This window comes from Ovis canadensis, chromosome 14, assembly GCF_042477335.2.
Source record: "Ovis canadensis isolate MfBH-ARS-UI-01 breed Bighorn chromosome 14, ARS-UI_OviCan_v2, whole genome shotgun sequence".
Classification (NCBI taxonomy): Eukaryota; Metazoa; Chordata; class Mammalia; order Artiodactyla; family Bovidae; genus Ovis; species Ovis canadensis.
The window spans coordinates 71,119,203-71,138,922 of record NC_091258.1 but is presented as its reverse complement, the minus strand read 5'-3'; the positions used below and the strand labels follow the sequence as shown (position 1 = coordinate 71,138,922).

The window sequence follows — 19,720 nt, the reverse complement described above, 5'->3', positions numbered from 1 at the left end:
TAGTATGCCTTCTCTGATATTTATTTAGAGTTGATTTTTATTACAACTTTCCTACTTTGTTTGGTACATCATCACATATCTTTCCTGCAGAAATGCTCTCATGTTATCTAAAGTGTACATTTAGGACTAACCTCTTTCATCACTTATTACATTTCTAGAGTTTCTCTCCAATACATGCTCTCTGATGTCTAGTGAGGTGAGAGCTCTGATGAAAGCCTTTGCCACTTTCCTTACATATAAGTTTTTGTTTTCTCTGAAGGATGAGTTCTCTGATGTTGACAAAGACTTGAGCTCTGGGCAAAGGATTTGCCACATTCTTTGCATCAGAATGGTTTCCAGTACAAATTCGCCAATGTTGAATAAAGCTAGGAATTTGGTTAAAGGCTTTGCCACAACCCTTAGATTTATAAGGTTTCTCTACAGTATGAATTATCTGATGCCTATTAAGAGTTGAACTATGATTAAAGCTTTGCCACCCTCTGTGCATTTATAAGGCTTCTCCTCAGTATGAATTCTGTTATGTTGAATAAATTTTGAGCAATGCATAAAGGCTTTGCCATGTTCTGTACATTTAAGTCTTCTCTGCATTACCAACGTGAATTTTCAAATGTCTAGCAAGAATGGATATCAGATTAGTTTTTCCACATTACATATATTTATAAGGCTTCTCTCCAGTATGAATTTGCTGATGCTGAGTGAGATATGAGTACTGGTTAAAGGCTTTGCTCCATTCTGTACATATGAAAGGTTGCCTTCCTATATGAATTTTCTTATGTCTATTTAGATGTAATGGTTTAGCAAGACTTTACCACATTTATTACACTTGTTATGCTTCTGTGGATTTTGAATACTCTGCTGTTGAATAAGCTTTAAAGATTAATTTCTCTTATATAGAGAAAGATGTGATCATTGATAAAAGATATTCATACATTTATTACTTTTAAAATCATTGTCTGAAGACTGAGGTCCCTGATGTTTCATAAGACTTGAGTCTCGGTCAACATTATGCCCAGGTCATTGCATGAAAATCTTCTCCCTTCCCTATAGATATTCTTGTGATTGTTGGAGGTAGCGTTCTTGCTTAAAGCTTTCCCCATTTTATTACACGTGAAAAATTCTTTCACATTGAGTATACTGTGATATGTCTTCAACCATGATGGTTGGATTAGTCCCTTTCAAAATAAGCAACATTACAGACTTTGGAACAAAGAGAAAAGAGCTGTTGGTTGAAGAATATTGAACTCTGGCTAAAAGATCCCTCAAATGGATTATACTGGGAGTTGTTAACCTAAATTTTAAATACCTAGTTTTCAGACACATTTTATTGTGTGTTACCTGCATTCAGAAAAGTTTGAATGAATATTTGCAGTATAGATTAGGTGACTTTCCAGATTTTCCATATTTCCTTTCAGAGAACATGTATGTTTCAAAAAAGCATGGATCTTTGCTTACATATATACACTTCTCAGCAGATATTAATGACTGAAATGGGCATATTTCACAGTTTGGTTCATGTCCTCCTTTTCTTTTGGCATTAATATTTATATTATGAAAAGCTGTCCTCATTTGGTTATGTCCATCATAACATCCTCTCAGTATTTCCTATGCCCTTTCATTAAATGTGAATTTCCAATGTGAAATCTTTCATATATTGTTAACTTTTCTTGGGGAATAAATCTTCTAAGCCTGGCTTTTGGGGCATCAAACCCTGCATGTCATGAAAAGACACAGCTGAAAGCAAATAACAAGTTATTCCACCACTTACTATTCTCAGGGAATCTACTTTACAACTTACATAAAATTGATACTCGCTTAGCTAGGTTAGGGATAAAACAGACACAGGAGTCAAGACGGCAGAGGATTAGGAAGACGTGGAGTTCATCTCGCTCCACAGACGCATCGAGAATACATCTGTCATGGAACAATATTCACAGAGCCCCTGCTGAACACGAGCAGAGGACCTTGACACCAAAAAGGACAAAAAAGATTCCCTCATAGCCAGGTAGGACCAAAGAAACAAGAAGGAAACTGGTGAGGAGAGGAAGTGAGATGGGACCTGCAACCCTTGGGGGAGCTCAGTGGGACAGAAGGGAGCCTCATTCTCTTATGGGAAGAGGAGGCAGTACCAGCTAGAGGCAGGCAGGACAGAGTGAGACCTCTACAGATGGCGCTAACCACAGCCCTGCTCCACAAGTCTCAGAGGGGTGTCCACCACTGCACACAAAGGCTGGGTGCTTGGATGAGGGGTTTGGAGAGCAGATCCAGGCAGAGGACTGGGGTTGGCTGCGAGGAGACATCCTGAGGGGGCAGGAGGGAGGGAGGAGCTCTGCAAACGGGAATGCTTGTGGAGGAAGCCTGAACCACCAGAGAAGCAGAGCAGCGTTGTTGAGTGATGCCCCAAGGGCAGGGCTGCCATCCCATCCTCTGTCCGCGTGTTCCAGCCTTTGCCTCACTAGGCACTAGCAAGGGCTCCCAGCATGGTCAGTCCAGTTCAGTCGCTCAGTTGTGTCCGACTCTCTGCGACCCCATGGACTGCAGGGCGATCTCATGACTCCAGCTGCTGCCTCCTCCTCAGCAATCTTAAATTTACAAAGCAAACATTTTCACCAATGCAAGGTGCCTACAAATTCTGTAATGCAGTTCTTCACACACAAGTGTTTTTATTTTGGCGTGTTCTAGTAGATGTTTTGAATCTGAAACCTTAAATGATCTTGATATATAATTAATCAGAAACCGAGAACATAGGGGACACAGTCCTGGTAAGCTTCATAACAAACAAGACAAACTTAACAAAGTAACAGTTCTTACGAAAACAAACAAGAATTGAGATCTTATAATATGGTGGAATTTTTTTAAGTCTCAATTCTTGTTTAACACAGGGAACTCTACTCATTGCTCTGTGGTGACCTAAATGGTATGGAAACCTAAAATAGAGTGGATAAATATTATATATGTGCATGCTGCTAAGTCGCTTCAGTCACATCTGACTCTTTCCAACTCTATGGACTGTAGCCCGCCAGGCTGCTCTGCCCATGGGATTCTCCAGGCAAAAATACTGTAGTGGATGGCCATGCCCTCCTCCAGGGATTACACACACACACACACACACACACACATATACACACACATATAACTGATATACTCTGCAGTACAGCATAACCTGACATCAACATTGTAAAGCAACTATACTCAAATTATTTTTTAATTAAAAAAATTCTTTATATAATCTAAAAAGTTTAATAGTGAGAATTAACCACAAACATTTAGGTGGTAAATGTTCTAATTTCCTAAGTGAACAATTTAAACATTCCATGAGTTGAATAAATATAAAAGTATTTTAGGTTTGTGGAAATGGGGCAGATACACTTAACATTATTGACATTAGTTCATACAAAGTAAAACCAAACTTTGAAGATATCTTCAGGTTTGTATTTCTCACTGGAGAGAGGTCCCTTATGCAGTGAAGAAGTCAGCCGAGTGTGAAATTTATCAAGTCATATGTGTAGTTTGCAGGAGATTGGAAATTATAAAGTAGAAAACAAATACTATCTGTCCCCAGTATTCCTAGAAATTTGGCAGTTTGTCCATGACTCCACTCACACACTTCTGTCTAGAGACAGAACCAGAGCATTTAAAAGGGCAAATATATGAGGAAAATATGAAAAGGGTTATATTTCACTTTCTTGGGCTCCAAAATCTATGCAGAAATTGACTGCAGCCAGGTATTGGAAGGACTGATGCTGAGGCTGAAACTCTAATACTTTGACCATCTCATGTGAAGAGTTGGCTCATTGGAAAAGACCCTGATGCTGGGAGGGATTGGAGGCAGGAGGAGAAGGGGACGACAGTGGATGAAATGGTTGAAGGCATCACCAGCTCAATGGACATGGGTTTGGGTGGACTCTGGAAGTTGGTGATAGACAGGGAGGCCTGGCGTGCTGTAGTTCATGGGGTTGGAAAGAGTTGGACAAGACTGAGCGACTGAACTGAACTGAAACACCAACCTTTTGTCTGGTGATGCAGAGTAACATAGCACTTTTCTATCTGTCTTAACTATGGCTTACTATCTACACTAATTCTCCTCCAGGAACTTCAGAAAAGAGAAAGTGATGAAATGCTTTCCGATACATTCTTTTAAAAGAGAAAAAAAAAAAAACAGAAGAGCGACCGTTTCTTTATTAAATTATACAAAAAAAAGGGGAGGGGAGGGGGGCAGCTGTGGGGCTCGGCCCCAACCCTGGCCCCAACCTGTCCTGGCGCTGTCTGAGAAAGGGATCTGAGGGAGGAGACCCAGGGATCAGGCAGGGCAGGGATGGGCTGGGCAGGATCACGTGAGGCTGGGATGCAGAGGTTAGGAAGGAGAGGCTACTGAAGGAGGGAGAGGCTGGCTGTGGGAAGGGCGGGAAGAGAGGAGGGAGAGGGAGGGGGTGACTGGGGACCAGCTGGGGAGCTCAGATGGAGCAGGTAAGGAGGTGGAAGATGGCAGTGAGGATGCAGGTGCGGCATGAGAAGGCTGGGGGGGAGAGAGTGCGGCAACTCTGGCGCGGGGCCCAGAGCAGGGAGCCAGGTGAAGAGGGGTTGCCCGCGGCGCTCCCCACCCCCACCTCCGGGCCCCCAGCGGCCTCCCTCCACCCCCAGCCCACTGGCGGGGGGCTCATGCCGACGCCCCGTTTTCTGCCTTCTGCCGCGTGGGACCCGCTTCATCCTCCTCTTCAGCAGCGCTCTTCAGCGCGGGCCCTTCGTCCTCCTCTTCTTCTTCCTCATCTTCCTCGCCCCCTTCATCCTCCTCCTCGCCGTCCTCGGCAGTTTCTTCTCCTCCTCCTCTGCGCCGTCCTCCTCGTCCTCCTCCACTTCTTTCTTCCGCTCTTCCCGGCCTGCCTTCTCCTCCACCTTCTCTTTCTTCTCCTTCAGGTCCTTGGCGCTTAACTCGGCCGCTGCCTCCACGCTCTTCTCCGACTCGGGGCCGGGGCCGGGGCCGGGGCTGGCGGGGAGCCGGGGTCCCGGGGCCTGGACGGAAGGGCCCTGGGCGGCAGAGGCGGGCCGCGGCCGGAACCTGGCGCGGGGGCGGCGGCCGCTGGGCGAGCGGGGGCTCAGGAAGAGGCGGCAGAGGCGCGCGGGGCGGGGCGGGGCGGGGCGGCGCGGGGCGGGTCTGCAGCGGAGGCCGCGGGGCTGCGCGTCCGGAGGGCGGGCGGAAGGGCGGTGCGGGCGGTGCCGGCGCTCAGGCCGCGGTGGCTTGGTCCTCGGCTCGCCGCCCCCGCACCCGCAGAGCTGCCGCCGACCAGCCGCGCCTATACATTCTTTGATATTTATTTAGATGTGATTAAATTGTTAGGTAGGTAGAATAGGGGAAAGGAGTCCAAAATGGCGGTGGCTAAAAGACAAGAAATGGAAAAGGAAGGTCCCGGGACCAGAGTGAAGTCTTCACGTAGAACAAACAGCACTCCTGGTTAAGCCCAATTTGCACAGGGCAGGCCCAGGTGGAGGCAAAAACATAAAAGGAGGAGCCAAAGCGCGAGCTGTCTCTCTCTCTCTCTTCCTCTCCCTCGTGCCTGCGCTCTTTCTCTCTCTCTCCCTCTCTCTCTCTCTCTCCCCCTCTCCCCCGCCCTCCTCCACTGTCTTCCCTTCAAATCTTTGGGTTGTCATGCCCCCACGCTTTGAGGATGGATTCTCCTGCTATCTTCTAAATAAAATAGCGCTGTAACACTGACTTGCCTAAGAGCTATAACACGGTTTGTCCAAGACCCGAGAGCTGTGACGACCTGAGGGCTCTATTGTCCTTTGCTCCAAATCTTTGTTGTGACGAGACAAACAACCAAGGAACATACACTCGCGTGACATCTATGGTGCCGTGACTCGGAGATAACCTGGCTGAAACAATCTCCGCGTAGAAGAGGCTAAGCACAGCCGGAACCCAACTCAGCGAAGCTCCCCTGGTAGAGGCAGAATGCAAAGAAAATCTAGGTCAGGGGAAGGCCCATCGTGCTGGAAACTGGGACAGCGGAACGCCCACGCGGCCTATTCTCAGATCCTAGAAGACCTCCCAGTTAAGGTAAGAGGTCCTCGCTCCTCTGGCTGGAAGGACATGCCTAACGAAATCTTAATTCCTTTACAATCTCTCATTTCTTGTTTCCTCGAACCTCCCACGAACAGGCGGGCAGCAGGGGGCACAATTGAGGGACTCTGGAGAGGCTACTCCTCAACATGTCCCAAAGGCGCTATCTGCTGAGCCTTAGTAGCTGTTACACAAGCCAGTGGGGGGTTCTTCTGTCCTTTCTCTTCTCTGTGCCAAGGATCAGACCAATGAAATTGTGAGCACCAGTCAGATATTTAGCAAATTTTCTGGTGGGCTATGAAGGGGATTCCTTGGCACGTTGTTCCCACTGCTTTTTCCTCCTGTCCTTCAGCTTTCTCACTGTACTAAAGATCAGCCAAAACTAATGAAACTCAGGCTCTGATGTCTCACCGCAAAAATTTATTGAGAGACAAGGAGGTGGATTTGCTCTTCCAACAACACAAGAGAAGACCCTACACATGGATATCACCAGATGGTCAACACCAAAATCAGATTGATTATATTCTATGCAACCAAAGATGGAGAAGCTCTATACAGTCAGCAAAAACAAGGCCAGGATCTGACTGTGGCTCAGATCATGAACACCTTATTACCCAATTCAGACTTAAATTGAAGAAAGTAGGGAAAACTGCTAGACCATTCAGGTATGACCTAAATCGAATCCCTAATGATTCTACAGTGGAAGTGAGAAATAGATTTAAGGGCCTAGATCTGAGAGATAGAGTGCCTGAGGAACTATGGAATTAGGTTCGTGACATTGTACAGGAGACAAGGATCAAGACCATCCCCATGGAAAAGAAATGCAAAAAAGCAAAGTGGCTGTCTGGGGAGGTCTTACAAAGAGCTGTGAAAAGAAGAGAGGTGAAAAGCAAAGAAGAAAAGGAAAGATATAAGTATCTGAATGCAGAGTTCCAAAGAATAGCAAGAAGAGATAAGAAAGCCTTCTTCAGCGATCAGTGTAAAGAAATAGAGGGAAACAACAGAATGGGAAAGACTAGAGATCTTTTCAAGAAAATGAGAGATACCAAGGGAACATTTCATGCAAAGATGGGCTTGATAAAGCACAGAAATGGCATGGACCTAACAGAAGAAGATGATCTTAACAAGAGGTGGCAAGAATACACGGAAGAACTGTACAAAAAAGATCTTCACAACCCAGATAATCATGATGATGTGATCACTAATCTAGAGCCAGACATCTTGGAATGTGAAGTCAAGTGGGCCTTAGATAGGATCACTACGAACAAAGTTAGTGGAGGTGATGGAATTCCAGTTGAGCTGTTTCAATTCCTGAAAGATGATGCTGTGAACGTGCTGCACTCAATATGCCAGCACATTTGGAAAACTCAGCAGTGGCCACAGGACTGGAAAAGGTCAGTTTTCATTCCAATCCCAAAGAAAGGCAACACCAAAGAATGCTCAAACTACCGCACAATTGCACTCATCTCACATGCTAGTAAAGTAATGCTCAAAATTCTCCAAGCCAGGCTTCAGCAATACGTGAACTGTGAACTCCCTGACGTTCAAGCTGGTTTTAGAAAAGACAGAGGAACCAGAGGTCAAATTGCCAACATCTGCTGGATCACGGAAAGAGCTAGAGAGTTCCAGAAAAACATCTATTTCTGCTTTATTGACTATGCCAAAGCCTTTGACTCTGTGGATCACAATAAACTGTGGAAATTTCTAAAAGAGATGGGAATACCAGATCACCTAACCTGCCTCTTGAGAAATCTGTATGCAAGCCATGAAGCAACAGTTGTAACTGGACCTGGAACAACAGACTGGTTCCAAATAGGAAAAGGTGTACGTCAAGGCTGTATATTGTCACCCTGCTTGTTTAACTTCTATGCAGAGTACATCATGAGAAACGCTGGTCTGGAATAAACACAAGCTGGAATCAAGATTTCTGGGAGAAATATCAATAACCTCAGATATGCAGATGACACCACCCTTATGGCAGAAACTGAAGAGGAGCTAAACAGCCTCTTGATGAAAGTGAAAGAGGAGAGTGAAAAAGTTGGCTTAAGGCTCAACATTCAGAAAACGAAGATCATGGCATCCAGTCCAATCACTTCATGGGAAATAGATGGGGAAACAGTGGAAACAGTGTCAGACTTTATTTTTGGGGGCTCAAAAATCACCACAGATGGTGACTGCAGCCATGAAATTAAAAGACGCTTACTCCTTGGAAGAAAAGTTATGACCAACATAGATAGCATATTCAAAAGCAGAGACATTACTTTGCCGACTAAGGTCCGTCTAGTCAAGGCTATGGTTTTCCAGTGTTCATGTATGGATGTGAGGGTTGGACTGTGAAGAAGGCTGAGTGCCAAAAAATTGATGCTTTTGAACTGTGGTGTTGGAGAAGACTCTTGAGAGTCCCTTGGACTACAAGGAGATCCAACCAGTCCATTCTGAAGGAGATCAGCCCTGGGATTTCTTTGCAGGAGAAACTCCAGTACTTTGGCCACCTCATGCAAAGAGTTGACTCATTGGAAAAGACTCTGATGCTGGGAGGGATTAGGGGCAGTAGGAGAAAGGGACAACCGAGGATGAGAAGGCTGGATGGCATCATGGACTGGATGGACATGAGTCTGAGTGATCTCTAGGAGATGGTGATGGACAGGGAGGCCTGGTGTGCTGTGATTCATGTGGTCGCAAAGAGTCGGACACGACTGAGCGACCGAACTGAACTGAACTCAGGGGCTCTAGGGAAGAAACACCTGCCTGAAGAAATGTCCTAGGTTCGTCAGGGGAAAAGAATCAAATCAGGGCAAAAGATCACGATGCCGATCTCCAAAGCTCAGTTTTACTCACACTGTTCTTAAACATGTCACATGAAAAGCTTTCAACTTTGTGAAATGTTATAGAAATGTAAATCAAAACTGCAAATCAAAAATGTAACAGGAGAAAAGGAAAGATATACCTATTTGGATGCAGAGTTCCAAAGAATAACAAGGAGAGATAAGAAAGACTTCATGATCAGTGCAAAGAAATAGAGGAAAACAATAGAATGGGAAAGACTAGAAATCGCTTCAGGAAAATTAGAGATACCTGGAGAATATTTCATGCAGAAATGGGCAAAATAAAGGACAGAACTGGTAAGAACCAAACAGAAGCAGAAGATATTAAGAAGAGGTGGCAAGAAAACACAGAAGAACTATCCAAAAGAACTTTAATGACCAAGATAACCACCATGGTGTGATCGCTCACCTACAGCCAGACGTCCTGGAATGCGAAGTCAAGTGGGCCTTAGAAAGCATCCCTATGAACAAGCTAGTGGAGGTGATGGAATTCCAGCTGAGCTATTGCAAATCCTAAAAGGTAATACTGTTAAAGTCCTATACTCAATATGCAGGGAAATTTGGAAAACTCAGCAGTGGCCACAGGACTGAAAAAGGCCAGTTTTCATTCCAATCTGAAAGAAAGGCAATGTCAAAGGATGCTCAGACTACTGCACAATTGCAGTCATCTCACACACCAGTAAAGTAATGCTCAAAATTCTTCAAGCGAGGCTTTAACAGTATATGAATTGAGAACTTCCAGATGTTCAAGGTGGATTTAGAAGAGGCAGAGGAACCAGAGATCAAAAGGAGGGGAACCCTAAAGGAAAAACAAAATAACCCTCAGGATAAAAAAAATGTTACAACCAAGGTGAAAATGAGGAATTCATCCCCCAAATATGCAAACAACCCATGCTGTTCAATTAAAATAGTGATGGAGAGCAAAGATCTAAATGGATATTTCTCCCCAGAAGATATTTGGTGGCTATAAAGCCCATGAAATATGCTCACATTGCTAATTATTAAAGAAATTAAAATCAAAACTACAAGAATATCTCATCTCACCCAGCCCAGAGTGGCCTATGTCCTGAAGTATACTTACAAAATGGCAGAGAGGACGTGGAGACATGGGAAGTCTCATACACTGATGCTGGCAATGTAAGCTGTTAACAGTCAGGATGGACAGGGAGGAGCTTTCTTAAGCAAGGGGAAAGGGAAAGAATTTACATCTCTCCCTAACTGCTTACAGAAGAAAAAATCCAAATAGCTTGAAGAGTTAAATGGACGGAAGATTACTCTAATCCTCTTGAGGAAAATATAGGCAATCACACTTTGACATGAATCACAAGTTCGAATAATTAAAACTAAAACAAAACTTTAAAAAGGCATCTCATCATCTTATAAGCTTTTGCACTGCAAGGGCAACCTAAAGGAAAAAAAAAAGACAACCCTCAGAATGGGAAAACAAATGTTTGCAACAGATGTTTAAAATAATGAATTCATCTCCCAACATGCAAAATGCTCACGCAGCTCATGATAAAGCTGCAAAAATACCCTATCAATCCAATAGAAAAACCACAAACATCTAAATGGATGTGTCTCCAAGGAAGGCATCCAGATGGCCATAAAACACATAAAAAGATGCTCAGGATCACTTTTAGAGAAATCTAATCAAAACTGCAATGAGGTATCACCTCACACCTCACAGAATATCCATCTTCCAAAAGGTCCACAAAGGAATCATCTGCATCCTACAAAGGTTAATTGCTGCTGAGGGCGACGGTCACAGAGAATCCTCTTATACTGTGGGCTGGAATAATTGAGTGGGTGCAGCCACAAGGAAAAGAGTACGGAAACTCCTTAAAACACTAAATATAGACATACCACATGATCTGGCCAGCCCACTCCTTGCCTTAGACCCGGAGAAAATCATGATTTAAAATGATAGTTGCACCTCAATTTTCAGGGCAATGCTATTGACAATATCTTCCAACTATAGAGAAATGAAGAGTCACATGTCCATCTCAAAACTGGCATACACTCAGCCATCCAAAAGAATGAATGAATGAATGACATTTTCAGGAGCATGGGTGGACTGAGAAGTATCATATTCAGTGAAGTCAGAGATGAAAGAAGAAGTATCACTTAGAGGGGGAATCTATAAATTTATACAGATTAACTAACTATAAACAGAAACAGACTCACAGACTTAGAAACCCAACTTATGACTTAAAAAAAAAAAAGTAGTGGCAGGGAGACGTTGAGAGGTTGCAATGAACAAAATCACACTATTTATTACCATATCGATAATGCCAGTGGAGCACAGGGAAGTCGACTGGATACGCAGAATAGATATACATCTGTGTATGACTGAATCATGTTCTTGTAAACCTAAAACAAACACACCAGAAATAAACTCTACTCCAATAGAAAATAAAAATTAACCAAAAAAGAAAAAAGAGAAAGAGAGAGATACCATGGGAATATTTCATGCAAAGACGGGCACAATAAAAGACAGAAACAGTATGGACCTAACAATAGCAGAAGATAATAAAGAGAGGGGGTGAAAATACACAGACGAACTATACTGAGTTTCCCCTGTGGCTCAGCTGGTAAAGAATCTGCCTGCAATCAGGAGACCTAGGTTCAAATCCTGGGTTGGGAAGATCCCCTGGAGAAGGGCAAGGCTACCCACTCCAGTATTCTGGCCTCGAGAATTCGACAGACTGTATAGTCCATGGGGTCACAAAGAGCTAGACACGACTATTAAGGAAGGTGGTGAAAATACAGATGAACTATACTAAAAAGATCTTATCACACCAGATAATCCCGATGGTGTGACCACTCCCCTAGAGCCAGAAATCCTGGAGTGAGAAGTCAAGTGGGTCTTAGGAAGCATCACTATAAACAGAGCTAGTAGAGAGGATGGAATGCCAGCTGAGCTATTTTAAATTACAAAGGATGATGCTGTGAAAGTGCTTCATTCAATATGCCAGCAAATTTGGAAAACTCAGCAGTGGCTACAGGTTGGAAAAGGTCAGTTTTCATTCCAATCCCAAAGAAAATCAATGCCAAAGAATATTCAAACTTCTGCACAATTGCACTCATTTTACATGCCAGCAAGGTAATGCTCAAAATCCTTCAAGCTAGGCTTCAACAGTATGTGAATTGAGAACGTCCAGATGTACAAGCTGGATTTAGAAAAGGCAGATGAACGAGAGATCAAATTGCCAACATCCGCTGGATCACAGAAAAAGTAAGAGAATTCCAGAAAACATCTACTTCTGCTTCATTGACTATGCGAAAGGCTTTGTGTGGATCACAACAAACTGTGGGAAATTCTTCAAGAGATGGGACTACCAGACCACCTGACCTGCCTCCTGAGAAATCTGTATGCCGGTTAGGAAGCAAAAGTTAGAACTGGACATGGAACAATGAACTGGTTCCAAATTGGGAAAGGAGTACATCAAGCTGTATATTGTCCCCTGCTTATTTAACTTATATGCAGATAACATCATGCAAAATGCCAGATTGGATGAAGCTCCACCTGGAATCAAGATTGCCAGGAGAAATATCAATAATCTCAGATATGCAGATGACACCACCTTGATGGCAGAAAGCAAAGAGGAACTAAAGAGCCTCTTGGTGAAAGTGAAAGAGGAGAGTGAAAAGGCTTAATACTAAAATTTCAAAAGGCTAAGATCATGACATCCAGTCCCATGTCTTCATGGCAAATAAAAGGGGAACCGATGGTTACAGGGAGAGACTTTATTTCCTCGGACTCCAAAATCAATGCAGAGGGTTACTGCAGCCATGAAATTAAAAGATGCTTGCTCCTTGGAAGAAAAGCAATGACAAATGTAGACAGCTTGTTAAACAGCAGAGACATTACTTTGCCAACAAAGTTCCATGTAGTGAAAGCTATGGTTTTTCCGATAGTTATGTATCGATGTAAGAGTAGGACCATAAAGAAGGCTGAGTGCAAAGAATTGATGCTTTTGAACTGTGGTGCTGGAGAAAACTCTTGAGAGTCCCTTGGACAGCAAGGAGATCAATCCAGTCCACCCTGAAGGAAATCAGTCCTGAATATTCCCTGGGAGGACTAATGCCAAAGCTGAAACTCCAATACTTTGGCCACTTGATGGGAAGAGCCAACTCATTGGAAAAGACCCTGGGAAAGACTGAGGAAAGGAGGAGAAGGGGGTGACAGAGGATGAGATGCTTTGTTGGCATCATCAACTCAATGGACATGAGTTTGAGCAAGCTCTGGGAGTTGGTGACGGACAGGGAAGCCTGATATGCTGCAGTCCATGGGGTCACAAAGAGTCGGACATGACTGAGCGACTGAACAACATTGTAGTCTTGGGAGAGAGGAAGGCATTGTAGAATGTGAAAAGAGTCCAGGATGTGACTTCCCAAAAGGCTTTATAGAAAGCACATTTAATGTAGTAGGCAATAGTTGAAACCTAGATCCTGAGATCTCCATCAGAATAACACTCAGTCAAACATAAGGGTGGACCTCTGTCTTTATGAGGAAGGCAGCATGATTTTATAAGAGTAAGCTGAGAGAGTGACCTCTAGTCTAGAGCGAAGGAGGCAGAGAGCTCAAGAAAGAGGAAGGTTAGAATCATGTGAATCATCAGGAAGCTTTCTGTCTATATTCACCAACTCCCATTTTGTCCTCAAAAGCAGAGATCGTAACCTCTATTGTAGGACACAGACGATTCCAGGAGACATTCTACGAATGAAGGAATCAAAATCCCGAGGGTAGATAAGGGATTCTGGAAGGCAGCTGTCCTCACCCGAGAAGGCCAGGTTCCCATAGTTCTCTAACATCACATCCCTGTACAATTCCCGCTGACTGAGGTCCAGGTGCTCCCACTCCTCTTGAAAGGTTGTTGCTGAGCCACAGAAGACGCTGGGATTCTTGGCCTCTGAAGGAGAATTTGATTCATGGCCAGAGACGAGGCTTGATCAGTCAGAGCTTTTGTGTAATAGAGTTTTATTAAAGTATAAAAGAGATAGAGAAAGCTTCTGACATAGACATCAGAAGGGGGCAGAAAGAGTGCCCACTCACTAGTGTTAGCAAGGGAATTATATACCTTTTAATTAGTTATCCCAATGAAACAAGATTGTCTGGTGGTTGTAAAGATCTTCCTAGACCCACTCCCATGATTTACATTTTAAGATAACAGGATTAGCCAGAAGGTTTTCAGGAAGGAGAAACTGTCCTCAGGCAGGATATATTGTTGTTGTATAATCCCTAGTACAGAGTTTAAACTGAGTTGTGTAATTGACTAAGACTAAGGACTGTAGATAAAAAAGTTTGTCCTTTCCTTCTCCTTGAGAATTTCAGACCCCTCTCTCCTTGGGGACCTCCGGACTTCTTATCAACCTGCCTAGGAATTGACTCTCTCACTCTTGAGTGAACTCTATGGCCACATCCTGGAATGTCAGCCGTCCCTGAAATACAAAGGACAGATGCCATGTGACTGTGGGAAGACTTCCTAATGTGACAAGTTGAAAACAGCAAGTACAGAGAACTAGTTTTTCAATGAGAAGAGTGTCTGATTGTATACAATAATATACTTTTTTACAGAGTAATATGCTCTAGCGCATTTCTAACCTGAAGAAAACAGGATGAGAGATGATCCACAAAGCCACTTGGGCTTCCCTGGTGGCTCAGATGGTAAAGCATCTGTCTGCAATGCAGGCGACCTGGATTCAATCCCTAGGTTGGGAAGATCCCCTGGAGAAGGGAAGGCAACCCACTCCGGTATTCTTGCCTGGGGAATCTTATGGAGGGAGGAACCTAGCAGGCTATAGTGCATGGGGTTACGAAGAGTAGGACATGACTGAGTGACTGATTCATTCATTCATCTGGGAGAAAAATTATTAAATGTGCTCAACAGAGGCATATTTAGTTTTGAGGGTTTTCCTTGTATTGCACTGGATAAATATCAGTCAAAGCAGAGTTTTTTTTTTTTTTTTTTAAAAGCACATTATGATTCAAGAGTTCTAGGGTGGGCCCACAGTTTTTCACCTTGAACAAGCATAGTTTTAACTAAATGTCTGGTTGATCAATGGCCATTGTGAATAGCCTGGAGTTGGTGATGGACAGCGTGGCCTGGCGTGCTACGATTCATGAGGTCGCAAAGAGTCGGACACGACTGAGCAACTGAGCTGAACTGAACTGAACTGAAAAGAGCCATGGCAAACAGCCATGGCATCCAGTCCCATCACTTCAGGGGAAATAGATGGGGAAACTATGGAAACAGTGAGAAACTTGATTGTTTTGGGCTCCAAAATCACTGCAGATGCTGACTGCAGCCATGAAATTAAAAGATGCTTGCTCCTTGGAAGAAAAATTATGATGAACTTAGACAGCATATTAAAAAGCAGAGACATTACTTTGCCGACAGAGTTTCATCTAGTCAAAGCCATGGGTTTTCCACTAGTCATGTACGGATGTGAGAGCTGGACTATAAAGAAAACTGAGCGCCAAAGAATTGATGGTTTTGAACTGTGGTGTTGGAGAAGACTCTTGAGAGTCTTGATCCAACCAGTCCATCCTAAAGGAAATCAGTCCTGAATATTCATTGGAAGGACTGATGCTGAAGCTGAAACTCCAATACTTTGGCCACCTGATGCAAAGAACTGACTCACTGGAAAAGAGCCTGATGCTGGGAAAGACTGAAGGCAGGAGGAGAAGGGGACAACAAAGACTGAGATGGTTGGATGGTGTCACGGACTCAATGGATACATGGTTGAGTAAGCTCTGGGAGTTGGTGATTGTCAGATGTGCTGCAGTCCATGGGGTCGCAAAGAGTTGGACACAACTGAGCGACTGAACTGAACTGAAAAGAGCCAGGTACGAATTCATAGTTATTATTGAACTTTATGGGCTTTACAGATTTTACAGGTTTAATTGATTAGTAAGCAGAGAAAACAATCCTTTTGACCATTTGCGAACTATATAACTTTCTAACAGTTTTTTACTTTGTAATCTTGAATGAGCCACATAAATAATTTTAGATTAAAAAATATTGGTGTTCAAAATTGTTTGGAATATTTGATTAAATATTCAGAAAATGTAGAGCTTTGGATTTACTTCAATGGATCTGAGCTCGATTTTATGTAAAAAGAATTAAGTCAACACAAACACCTGACTGAGCGACTGAATTGAACTGTTTGCAGAGACCAGTCTAATGCATGTTTTACCAGTGGAGGTAACTGGCAAAAATATCAAAAAGAGATAAAATGTCATATACTGTTAACATTTTCATGCACACAAACATATACTAGTTAGGAGAAAAATGATACATGTTTATTAAATCAGGAATAGATTTCTGTGGTTAAATCTTATGATTTATTTGTGGCAATATTCTGTTTTTTTTTTTTTTAAATACACTAGGGTGCAAAAACACATAGACAAAAATTAGAGCTCTTGGTTCTGAATCTTTTATTCCTTTGAAAATCTCTATCATTTGTATTGCATTCTATTTTAGATATAATGGTTAAACATAAGTAATAACATTCTTGTAAATATTGTAGAAAATACAAAGATGTGATAAGAATTCTGTCTGGAAAATGAGTGTGGAGTATATTACTAATGGAAATGATCAGGCCTGGGCTTGAGTGATGAAAACCTCCATGCCCAAAATGCAAGAACCTTACTAAACACAGGTGAGTGTTCATTTTCCAAAGCAAAGGGAACTAAGAAGGGGCAGTTTGCTACATTAATTTAGGCAGCTTATACACATCCCTCACTAAATCTTTCAAAAATCCTTATGAAAGTCAAAAAGCAGGAACATCACAGTTCACAATATCACAGAAGCACCTGAACCAGGGAATGTGAGGTGTAGTGGGATAAATGTTAGCAGTGATCCGAATCCTGAAAAGTTTCAGTTTTATACAAAATTCACTTCTTATATAACTTCCATGTTCTGTATCCTAAGACTACACTTAAGAGTGAGTCCTTCCTACCAATATAGAGAAAAGTCTCTCATATTTTTCTCCTTCTATTTCCCAAACTTCCTGTGGAATTCTGGAGCACTGAGGTAATTCTACTCACGAGGACAATTTCTTAATCCTGTTCTAAATATCTCAAGTTGCAAATATCTGTAAATTCATTCCTAATTTCCCCTACTTCTCTAAGGTCCCAAGACTGAACTACATGCCAATGAGAATCTCAGAACCTATGCCTCCCCATGTTGATCTCTCATAAGGGGAATCTTTTCACCAGTTGAACGTCACTCATTCAGGTTCAGAATTCATCATGCTCTACAGAAAGCCAGGATACAGACAAGGGAGACAAGGTTCTGGGACACAAGGGAGAAGTGATCTAAAGAGCCGGTCCTCACTATGATAAGAAAAGGAAAAAATAAGAAGTTGATAACAATCTCCCCAGGCAGAAAAATTAGAAGCAGAGAACGAAAGGTTTGCAGGTTCCCTACGTTCAAGCATTTTAGGGGGAAAAGCAGACGCAGCCCCAGACCCAGGACAGAACTGTCATTTCCTCCTCTTCTTCCTCCTGCTCTGTCTTCTCTGAGGATGTGATGTAGCAAACACATCTCTGCATATTGAAAGAATACCTTCAAAGGCAACTGCACATCTCTTTAACCTGCAACTAATTCACCTTCAGACAGAAGGACCTTGAAAAACTGAGAAGACCCACCTCTCCTGTCCTGTCTCAGGAGAGATTCAGGAACAATTACTTCCTACCTGGAGACCAGTCTTTCAACTTATTTCTTGATTGTTCTCTCCTCAGAGAGAGCTCGTAATCCTCTGCTCACACAGATGATGTGAGCTGACTGATTTCCCTGGTCCAAATCCAGCTAGACCATCCCTGCAGCCTCACCTCAGACTGAAGCTAGGCCTCAGCTCTCACAGATGGACCAGGAGCCACGTCCTAAACCCGGGCCTCTCCTTAGAGTCCCCTGGAGCACTTCCTACACACCGCACTGATCCTCCCACAGGACCAAGACAGAACTCTGTGGGGAGGTTATCGCTTAACACTGGTCAGGTGATCTTGATAGGAAACCAGGTTGAAACCACTTACAAGGTTCTTTCTGAACCATTTCAGTGAATATGAACCCCTCGAGGTCAGGTCCCCACTCTAAGAAGTTATAAATCTGCAGGTCTGAAGAGGGGTCATGAATGTCTCTTCAGCAAGTTCCCTGTTTATTTTGATGCTTCTCCCCCAAGACCCACACTCAGGAGCCCTGAGCTTCAGCCCTCACACTCAGCACACCTAAGACCTCTCAGGAGAGGAGGTTCTAGGGCAGGAATTTCTTAGGTCAAGCTTAGGACCAAGCAGAGAAAGCTCCAGTACTCGGGGTTCAGGCCTTTCTAAGAGACCTTGGTTGAAATGCTGTGGACTCGCCAGGCTGAGTGTGGATCGGTCCATTCAATCCAAGAGGAGCAGGAATCTAGAGCTCTGAGGGTGTCACTGAAGGAGGGCCTGTGCAGTAGACCCTGGGGTTCAGCACGACTACTGGTCTCAAGGTGGGTGGCCATCTAGTGTAGGTGTTCACAGGACTGGCTGGTGTGAGTTCAAGGACCTGCAGGCTGCCTGCTCCCCAGACAGACGCTGAGGCAGCAACAGCATGGAGTAGTTCAGGTAAACTCTCAACAGTACTCTCTATGATCCTTCCTAGAACCATCACAATGTCCCAACAGTTACAGAGAAGTGGGCGGTGGGGGGTGGGGTGGGGGGGGTACAATGGAGAAATGATGGGAAATATCCAATTATTTGAAGCTTAAAGGCAGTATGGAAACTAATTGTTACAGATATCATCCCTCTGTGCTAACAAAGAGTTTATTGTTAGGTATTTTCCCTTCAACCTTAAATCGGTAGGTTGACACTTCATTACACACCAACTTCATCACAAGAAACCGTCCAGTTTTATTAACATGTTATATCACATAGTCAGAATAAAACCTTTTCCAACCCACTGTGTAACTGAATAAAATACAGACTACAAGCATAAACAATGACATTCATTCCTCTGATACAATGATCTGAGAACTGTGATTCCTATGGTTACAAAATGGAGGCTAATTGTTAATGAAACAAGACATACACTAATTATATGACTTTTCTGTGACTGATTTCCATACATTTCTAGGGGATCAGAGATGTCTTTATTTGAAACATGTCAACTAATATTCATGACTTCTGTTGATTTATAAAGATATATCAAGATTTCAGTGAACTGTCATTGTATTTTACTTAAAAAGCAAGTGACATAACTATTAAAAATGTACATCTTACTTTAATATGTGGAATTACTCCCTGAACACTTACCTCATGGTGACCTATAGGGATGTTTGACATGAATGACTAACACCTCCATTTAGATGTACATGTTACATTCCTGTGTCCTTAATCTTCTAATGGAGAATAAATATAAATGATTTCTCCCTAGGATTGAAGGCCTTGTCTCATCTTGGAGATAGCAACCATCAGAAACATAACTTTGCATACACACTAGAAATGAAGCATAGCAGCATGGAGTAATTTGAGAGTTGAATCACATTGATTTTGGTTTTCAAACAATCACAAATCATGTCAATATAAACAAAGATATATTGCTAATAATTGTACATTTCTAAATACCAACCTTCATCTTGTGATCCATACTAACATATCAATTTTCTATCTGTTTTAACTATGGATTACTATCTACAATACTTCTCCTGAAGAGGAACTTGAAAAAACAGGATTGATGAAATGCTTTCTATTGTGTGGGCTTCCCTGTTAGCTCAGTTGGTAAAGAATCCACCTCCCACCCCACTATTCTGGCCTGGAGAATTCCATGGACACAGTCCATGGGGTTGCAAAGAGTTGGAAACAACTGAG

The 19,720-nt window shown here is 43.0% G+C and overlaps 2 pseudogenes; both read right to left on the bottom strand.

Annotated features, from left to right (window-relative positions):
* Positions 1-230: 230 nt before the first annotated feature.
* The window catches only part of LOC138419599 (zinc finger protein 420-like), a 29,941-nt pseudogene continuing 10,451 nt past the window's right edge, over positions 231-19,720 (bottom strand).
* Positions 4,655-19,170, bottom strand: LOC138418513 (chromo domain-containing protein cec-1-like; annotated as a pseudogene).